Raw genomic sequence first — 10,901 nt, forward strand, 5'->3', positions numbered from 1 at the left:
TTCGATCCGATAAAAAAAATCTAATTATAAATGGAGCGAATATTTAATAGGTCGATCCATATTCGCTAAAATAAAAAATTAAACTCAATTCTAGGATTCTTATTTCGAATTGGAGGTTTGATTTTCAAGTATTTTTCATGAAACAAATAGCTTTTGTTTGTTATTTGCAAATGGGGATGAGCATTCGATCGGTTCGGTCCAGTTTTATCATTTTTTTCTTGGACCGAACCGGACGAAATTTTATTATGGACCGAACCTGACCGAACCCAAATAATTCGATTCGGTCCGATTTTGGACCAAACGGACCGAATTTAAAAAATAAAAAAGAAAATTGTATTAAAAATTTCAAACCAAAAAATATGAAATCTAAAATATAATTAAAGTAAGGTGATAAGTAGAGTTAAAAGAGTGTACGAGTATAATTATAAATTAAAAACTACGATTATAATTTTTAAGATATATGTAAATATATAATATAAAATTATAGTATTTATGATTTGGTCTATTCGGTCCAGACCGAAATATTTTTTTAAAGAATCAGACCAAACCAAATTTTATTTCGGTATATTTGGTCTGGACTGAATAGAACGAATTTCTGAAAAATCGGGACTGAACTGCATTAGTACGGTTCGGTTCAGTTTTCGGTTTCGGTTCGATTTGCTCAGCCCTATTTATAATCGATTCATGTATTTATTTATTGGTTTGGATTGGGAAATCTAAGGATCCGGCGATTTGTTCTTGGAAACTAGAAATTTTCGATTTTACCCTTGATATAAAAGTTAAAAACAGTCTAGGGGTGCAGAAACAAAGCGAAATTCAAAGTTAAAGGTACAACTTGCAAGGAAACATAATATAGACCCGAATTGAAAAAACGCCCAAAGAAATGGGTTACAAAGTGCAAAATACTCTTATTTTTTTCTGTTTTAATTAGTAATTTACTAATATGCCCCCGATTCCGTTAATGTTAACGGTCAACTTGGATGGAAATTCATCAATGGGGTGCAAATAGAAGCGAAATTAATTTTAATGGGGTGTAAGTTGATAGAGAAAATAATGTAGACCCAAATCGCAACAAATGAAAATAAAGTGGGTTACAAACTGCCAATTACTCTAAATATTAAAGTAAATATATATTTTTCTAATATATAAATTTTTTCTTTTAAATTAATAAAAACATAAATAATCCTATTATTTGATTTCAAAAATAACTAATTTGATAAAATTAATTTATTGGTTGAATTTATAAATTATAGAAAGTGATATTGTTTTTACATAATAAATAATTTGATTATAATTTATAATAAATAATTCATTTTAAAAAAAAAGAAAATTAAAATACAAAAGAAGAGTTAAATTGTATAGGCGGACTAAAATTTGGGCCAAAAATTGGAAGAAGCGGCAAATTTTCCAGACAGACCGGTTAAAATTTTGGATAAGTTACAATCCCTCTCTATCTATTCTCTACCACTTCATCTCCCTCTCTAGCTCGTTCTCTCTCAACTCTCTGCGCTGTTCTCTACATCTCTCTTAACTTTAATGATATGCTAAAGTTGATTTCATTCAAGTAAGAGCATTTGTAATTATTCAACACCATGGCTCTTGAAAATGTTCATTTGTTCCAGGTTTATTTCTACAGGTGTTCACACAAACAGTTTAATACACAAGTATAATTACTAAAACTCTTTTATCTGTTTTATCTTTCGCACTGTGTATATTGTGGCTAGTTAGCTATAGACAGTAATTGTTGAGTTCGTAGGGAATTATTGAATTACCTGTAGACTCCAGACTTTGATTATATATTTTTGATATAACACTTGTAGCGACTTGAATTGTGAAAACTAAGATTGACTTGTCCGTAAATATTGGACTCTGATATTGGCATTTGTCTGATGAATCAGTATCTCTTGCAGGGACTTACTGAGAAATTCAAGGAGAAAGACACTGCATACATGAGTTCATTCTGCACATTTAGAGCTACAAATTATTAGAATTAATGAGTACAGCAGTCACATAGAGAACTATGCGTCAATTACACAACATGAAGAAATTCCAAGCTCAACTTCACACGTAACTTCTGTGGATTGTAAGTTACAAGTTTTCTTTTGCAATGAAATTATGGTTTTGGAAATATTATATGAAACTACTACTTTTGCAGTCAGTTGTGAGTGGTTTTTTTGTTAAAGCTGGTGTTAAAATTATAGTTTTCGTTTGAGCTTGTATTGAAAGTGCTAATCATTTTAATAAACATGTTAAAGACTTGTTTCTTGTAGTGATGCCATAGGCTAGAAATATTTTAGAGCTGTTGGTTTAACTTTATAATCACAACATTTGAGATATTATTAGTGTTAGATCAGAAAGCTGTGTGTGGTTACTGCTCAAGACATATTACTGTTAGTACTTTTACACATTCAATTATTAGCAGGCAGAATAAGCAGTCTGCCTTAATGGAATACACGTGTTCCAGGAAAAGTGCATTTTTTTATGTCTGAGTAACAAAATTAAAGGGATAAATTTCTTTCTGTGAGTCTTATTGTTGTCCCTAGAACAGAGCACACTTCTGAATAACATTTGAGGTGGCGTTTGGGCCAATTTTAGTAGATACAATTAAAGGGAACTGGACTCTTATTTCCATGTATGGGTGATTGGTTATAGAATTTATGTGATGGCGATGGTAAAGCATTCGCATCTAAAAGCTCTGTTAATACAGAACATTTCTGCTACATTACACAGAGTAGTCATGCAATCAGAAGTTTATTTTGAACTTACTGAAATCTAGCTAAAAACTAGAGTCCCCCAAGTTGTCATGGTCAATAGTATTGCTGATTGATAGGGAATAAAATGCATCTGTGAGAATGATTGAGATCTTCACTGATACAATAAGCTTAAATGATATTAGGATGGTTGTCAATTTTAGCTTATATATACATTGCTCATTTAATAATATACGTCTAGTGGTTTTAATCCCTGATTCTTGCACTGTTTGCAATTTTCTTAATTTCACAGGTCCCTGGGATCCTCATAATGCTCATGATTACCAGGTGTTTAGAAACTCAGATTTTGCCTTCTTTTTTTTAGGACATCTATCTAACCTATTGCATATGATTTTTCTTCTTCTATCATCAGGATAGTCATAATTTTTAAGCCAACTTACATGCAGGTTGTTTGGCAAGACAATGTCGACCCTGACAATATGACTTATGAGGTTCGAACACACATTATATAGTTCACCTGATTGTACGAATTAATTGAATTATTAAGCTTCACCGTTCTTTCCTCTTTCTTCAGATTAGGGTTATCCAATCCCACAGTATAAGCAACTTCAAACTTCTATATTTAATTTCTTTGGAACTGTGTCATAACTCACAATAGGCTTAATGTAAATTCAAATCTGCTGTGCATATAATATGTACTAAAATTGCTACATTATTATCTTTGGGGTATATTGCCGGTAAAGGAGGATAATTAAATAAAAGTGGACCAAACACTTGCTTCTGAAGTCGAGGAGAATGGGAAGAGTTTCTAGTGTTACTATTTTATTAAGTTTATCTTTTTTTTCTAATATTTAGTAAAGAACCTGAACTATTTTATTTAGTTAAAATAATTGTTGTTGTCGTAGTTTTAGACATGTGATGGTTTGAATGTTTGAGTTGATTTGGATGTAATACATTTTGTGGTATGTAATGATATTTTGGGATTGTTCGATTTCGAATAGCAGAATTTCATGTAGTATTGCTTTTTACGTATGAAAAACATGTTAATGGTATATATGTTCAAATTACAAACAAATCTTATCAAATTAATATAATACAAATCATTATAAAAAATGGGGCCCACAGGTGGGCCCCAATATGGGCCCCACAAGTGGGCCCCGTCTTTTTTTGCAAATTCCAAGTACAAAGGTAACATACATAGTGTGATACTATAGACATACATTGATGTTACCTTTGACGTCTATTGTAACACAAAAGTCTATGTTGCACCAGGGCAAAGAAAATGTTACCTTAGGGGCCAATGGTAACTCGAAAAAAAGCAACTTAAATTTTATGTTACCTTAGGTCTTTTGGGTGGCTATGGTAACATTTTTTTAGCCTGTTGTAACATTTTTTGGATGTTGCTGTAGGCCATCTATGTTGTAGTGCTATATACCATGTGTTTTAAAAATCGGTCCAGGAAACGCTTCGAGGCGGGGCTAAGACGTGATTAATTAGGCGTTGTTTTTCATGAAATCGGTCAAAATCGGGATTAATGAGACGAAATTAATCATAGATTAATCGGTAAAAAAATAAAAAGGCCTAATTAAGGATAAAATTGTAAATATATAATCTATTCTCTTCTATATATAATAGCCCAACAAGGGTATAAATTCATGATGTGGTTCGTGGGAATCGAACTCAGGTTATTTCATTCAACAATAAAACCTCTTACCACTACACCATATTCTCACATGTGCTTTTTATCATACACATAATATGTAAGTGTGCTAAATGAATATTTTATTTAACTTTAAAGATACTTACTTGAATTACACAAAAAAACAAGATAGTTAGTTAAATATTTGTACAGTTAATTTTAAAGAATTGAATTCAGATATAAAATTAGGCATAGTACATAAATGGATTATTATCTTATTTATTAATCATTTTTTAGTTTGAAAATATATCTCATATATTTTTTAACATATTTTTTATTATAAAAAGTAATTAAAATGTATATATATAATTTTTTATAAACAGATATAAAATTAGGCATAGTACATAAATGGATTATTATCTTATTTATTAATCATTTTTTAGTTTAAAAATATATCTCATATAATTTTAACATATTTTTTATTATAAAAAGTAATTAAAATGTACATATATAATTTTTTTAAAAAATATTGAAAATAGGATCGCTTATATATAAATAATTTATATTGGTATTACATATTTAGATAAGTTCGAATTATAATGAGTCAATGCATTTTAGAACTTGGCCCATTGTTCAAAAAATACTCGAAATTTGACTACATGACCCGGCCGAAAAACAGCGTCACATTCTACGTTTAATAAATTAAAATTATAAGCTCGGCGAGAATATCTTATCAATAATGTGAAATTTTTTAATATCTTATGTTAATATAAATCAATGTGTTTGAGGTATTTATAGGATCAAGTCAATTGATTATTTATATTAAAATTACTAACTTCACTGGTAACGTATTATTGTTTTTGGGATTTGTCCCAATTTTAAGAATATTTGAAATTTGAAATGAGATCTCACGAGATTTGTTAAAACTACAATGATATACTAAATCGATTTATTTTTCATTTTTCACTTTAAAAAACTAGCTTTTAAAAATGAATTCTTTTAGATCAACAATATTCATTGATCAAGATAATATTGTACAAATATTTTGAATTATTTTAATATTTTGAATTATTCAAATTAAAGTTATATCTATACGATATAGTAGCATTTGAATCAATGTATTTTATATTATTTAATGAAAAAAACATATATTGTTCAGTAATTTGAAAGAATTAACCAGTTCAACTGATATTTATAAAACTTTATCGAACTGAAATTTTTTAATTTTAGGAGAATAATATAAAATGTTATCAAATTATTATATGAAAAAATATTAGAGTCGTAATGAAAGAAACTTAAAAACAGTTTAAATAACGATATAATTACAATTTTTCTTTCGAATTCTTGAAAAAAAATCATGAATATCAATAATAACTCTTAAAAATATATAATTCATTTTTATGTTACAACCATGATTGATACCTGGTTGGGTTAAAAATTGATATGGATTGTTTGTTGGTGATAATGTGAATATCATATATAAATAATAGCAATTTATTTATTACATAATTTTAATTTTTGAATAATTATAAATGCATGTTAGTTAATACTCCCTATGTCCCAACCATTTCCTTACACGTTCCTTTTTTGGATGTCCCATCCAATTCTTTACATTTCAAAACTTATCAAAAATAGTAAATGGGTCCCACCACTTTCCCACTTTTTTCCTCTTTTCACACTATTTTACCCCATTATCTCATTTTTATACATTAAAAATCAACGGGGCTCATTACTTCACTCACTTTCCTTTCTCTTTTTCACTATTTTATACATATTTCTTAACCTCTGTGCCCAAACCAAATGTAAATAATTGGTCGGGACGGAGGGAGTAATCAATTATCTCACTAGATGTTAATAATGATTATACATGTACATAAATCAGATATTTAGCATATAAATAATTGAAACCATCATAATTTACTAAGAGATATAACATACAATAATTTACATGCTAAAACACACATATACATATAACTTAATCTTACTTTCTTAACAATAGTATAAATAAAAAACTAACATTTTCCCATACATACATGATACATACATACGTTAAATTTCAAAAACTAATATTTTTCATTAAAATCAACTTTAATATTAATAATAATGTAAATTTTACATTATTGTATATTATGATTGCAAGGCATTCTGACTTCAGTTATGCATTTTTTATCTTTTTAAATTGAGTATGTCAATTGTAAGTTACTAGTGAACTTAGTAATAATATAGAGCAGTACATATAGTTTATTTAAATAAAATTCAAGATTTTGGTCAACTCTGTATTCAACATGTATGTTAATTTTTAGCTTTTTATTTGTAAACATACTAACGGCATTCTACAGATTAAGTTTAATCGTTTCGTTTTAATCGTACAGTTACTACCCTGTTTATATTCATTCATTAAATATAAAATAACGGGTAAGAAAAATATAATATAATAATAGTTGATGGGATATTCACTCCTTAAAGTGAGGAAACATTCGAAACTTTTAATGTTATAGCGGGGGACATGAAACTTGTTGGAGAGAAAGTTTATCTATATTTCTTCAAAATTTGACTCAAGATGATATTGTTGGAATTGCTCTAAAAACATTATAATTGTGTAGTGTATAAAAAAACTCTAGAAAATGACCCGTGCCTCGCACGGGTTATTATGCTAGTTTATATATAATATAACAACAGGGGTTTGATGAACAATTTTAATTAATATGAAGATTATACCACTATATTTATATCTATATAATATTTATTTCACATCATCATTCATTTATTAAAAAATATTAATTGTTGTATAATTAATATGCACATTCATACATTAATACATACATGCAAACATATATATAAATTACTATATGCATGCATGCAGATATGCATATATACATGCACCACATATACACATATATACATACATACATACTTATATATTCTTATTTGTCATCAATTTAATATCGTTCTCCAACACAATGAAATGACTAAATATTATATTAAATTATATGAAATAAAAAAATAGACTATTTATACACATATATATGTACGATTTATACTTGACTATTAATAATTATGTGACATATACCATATACTCTCGGTGTCTAGTAGGTTGTTATCATATGACAATTTCCCTCCGTCCCCTCCGTCCCCTCCGTCCCTTGTTAACATTTGAAATGAAGTGTCCAATACTTATTTTAAGGCTTTTATCTACTATAGTTGTATTACTTATTTTGAAAATTTTCTTTTTTTTAATAAAAGTTTAAACATTTAATATTTATTCAGAAGAAAAAAATTTAAATATAATTTATGTACCCATAGTAGATAGGAGCCTTAAAATACGTGTCGAACACTTCATTTCAAATATTAACAAATCAAAGGGACGGAGGGAGTATATAATATATAATTCACCTCGTCATTTATTTATTAAAAATTACAAATTATTGTATAATTAATATGTGCATACATAAATACATATATATACAATAAATATATACATATATATAAATTAATACAGGGACACACACATACATACTCGTACATTCTTATTTGTCATCAATCTAACATCGTCCTCCAATATAATGAAATGGCAAAATATTATATTAAATTCAATGAAATAAAAAATAAAATAAACTATTTATACATATATGTGCGATTTATACTTCACTATTAATCATTCTATGACATATATCATATACTCCCACCGCCCCTTAGGTTGTTAGCATCATTGTTAGACACAGAGATTAAAAAATGAATTATATTGAAGAAAAATTAAGAAACCGGGGGTAAATTTTGGAGTCATTATAAAGATAATATGATATTTTAGAAAATGTTAACAATCTGTTGAAACATCTCAAAATAGAAAGTTATTGGGACGTAGAGTATCATACGCCATTCAGTCAGTAAACTTATAGTACTAACGTCAATTGTCTATATAGTATGACTTATCAATCATATTTGTAACACATAAACACATTAAATAATTAAAAAATAAATTAATACTTATTTTATATATAGAGTGATCGATATACATCATGCACAGATAATCACTTGTATTTATTTTACTTTCTAAGCATTAACTTATTACAAATACCATCTTTTCTATATATAATAGGAGAATAAAAGGATAATTAGTAAGATTAAAAAATCTCATTGAAAAGACTAAACTACCCCTATTTTAATTTTTTTTATAAAAGATGTGCTATGTGGGAATCGAACTCGAGATATTTCATTCACCTATACAACTTTATACCACTACACCATAATGTCACATGTGATTTTTATCATACACATAATATGTAATTGTGTTAAATGAATATTTTATTTAAATTTAAAGATAGTTACTTGAATTCCGCAAAAAAAAAGATAGTTACTTTAAGATTTGTACAGTTAATTTTAAAGAATTAAATTCCGGATACAAAATTAGACATAGTACATAAATGAATTATTATCTTATTTATTAATCTTTTTTTAGTTTGAAAATGTATCTCATATATTTTTTACATATTTTATTATTATAAAAAGTTATTAAAATGTACATGTATAATTTTTAAAGAAAATATTGAAAATAAAATCGCTTATATATAAATAATCTATAATGGTATTACATATTTAGATGAGTTCGAACTACATTGAGTCAAAACATTTTATTTTATTCCAATTTGCAATTAGAACTTGGCCCATTCTTCAAAAAATACTCGAATTTTGACTACATGACATGACCGAAAAATATCGTCACATTCTACGTTTATTAAATTTAAATTACAAGTTCGGCGAGAATATCTTACCAATAATATGAATTTTTTTAATATCTTATGTTAATATAAATTAATGTGTTTGAGGTGTTTATAAGATCAAGTCAATTGATTATTAATATCAAAAATTACTAACCTCACTAGTAGCGCATTATTATTTTTGAAACTTGTCCCGATTTTAAAAATATTTGAAATTTGATATGAGATCTCACGAGATTTTTTAAAACTACGATGATATATTAAATCGATTTATTTTTAATTTTTCACTTTAAAAAACTAGCTTTTTAAAAAGAATTCTACTAGATAAATAATATTCATTGATCAAGATAATATTGTACAAATATTTTGAATTATTCAAATAAAAGTTATATCTATACTATATTGTATATTTTGATTCAATATATTTTATATTATTTAAAGAAAAAAATATATATTGTTCAATAATCTGAATTAATTAACGAGTTCAACTCATATTTATAAAACTTTATCAAGTTGAAAAATATTTAATTTTAGGAGAATAGTATACAATGTTATCAAATTATTATATGAATAAGTATTAGAGTAATAATAAAAGGAACTTAAAAACGGTTTAAATAACGATATAATTATAATTTTTCCTTCGAATCCTTAAGAAAAATCATGAATATCAATAATAAGTCTTTATAATATATAATTCATTTTTATGTTACAACCATGATTGATACTCAGTTGCGTAAAAACTAGATATAGATTGTTTGTCAATGATAATATGAATACCATATTTAGATTATTGCAATTTATTTATTACATAATTTTAATTTTTGAATAATTATAAATGCATGTTATTTAAGTAATCATTTGTCTCATTAGATGTTAATTGTGATTAAAAATGTACATAAATCAGATATTTAGCATATAAAAAATTGAAATCATCGTAATTTACTAAGAAATGTAACATACGACAATTTACATGCAGACACATTATAACTTAATGTTACTTTGGTAACCGTAGTGTAAATAAAAAAAAAACTATCATTTTTTCATGCATACATACGTTGAATTTCAAAAACTAACTTTTTTCATTGAATTCAACTTTTATATTAACAATAGTGTAAATTTTACATTATTGTATATTATGATTGCAAGTCATCTTGACTTCAATTATTCATTTTTTTATCTTTTTAAATTGAGTAAGTTAATTGTAAGTTAGTAGTTAACTCAGTAATAATATAGACCGGTACATATAGTTTATTTAAATAAAATTCAAAATTTTTGTTTAACTCTATATTCAACATAAATTTTATTTTTTAACTTTTATTTGTAAACATACTAACGGCATTTTACAGATTAAGTATAATCGTTTCGTTTTAAACGTGCACTGACTACCCTATTTATATTCATTTATTAAATACAAATTATACAACACAAACAAGAATATATATATTATATATATATATATATTTCTTAATGAGTTATATTTGAAACGCTATATAATTTGGTATTGTCTTTTATGAAAATAATACACATTGATAAACAAACAATTTGTATTTGATATACGGTAGACATTGTACAACATTTATAAATAAGAAAACAATTAAGAATATTATAATTGCATAATGCATAAAAAAAATCTAGAAAATGACTCGTGCCTCGCACGGATTATTATGCTAGTTTTATTTAATTGACTGGCGTCTAATTTCATTTATATCTCAATACTTTTTATATGACTTTGTCATACAGATAAATTTATTGTCAAAATCTAAACTTTTTTTATGAAAACAGTTTTACCACTCCAAAATGAAATACGTATAGGAGGTAAAATATATTGTATCAAAA

The sequence above is a fragment of the Apium graveolens genome, chromosome 6, assembly GCF_009905375.1.
Source record: "Apium graveolens cultivar Ventura chromosome 6, ASM990537v1, whole genome shotgun sequence".
NCBI classification, from domain to species: domain Eukaryota; kingdom Viridiplantae; phylum Streptophyta; class Magnoliopsida; order Apiales; family Apiaceae; genus Apium; species Apium graveolens.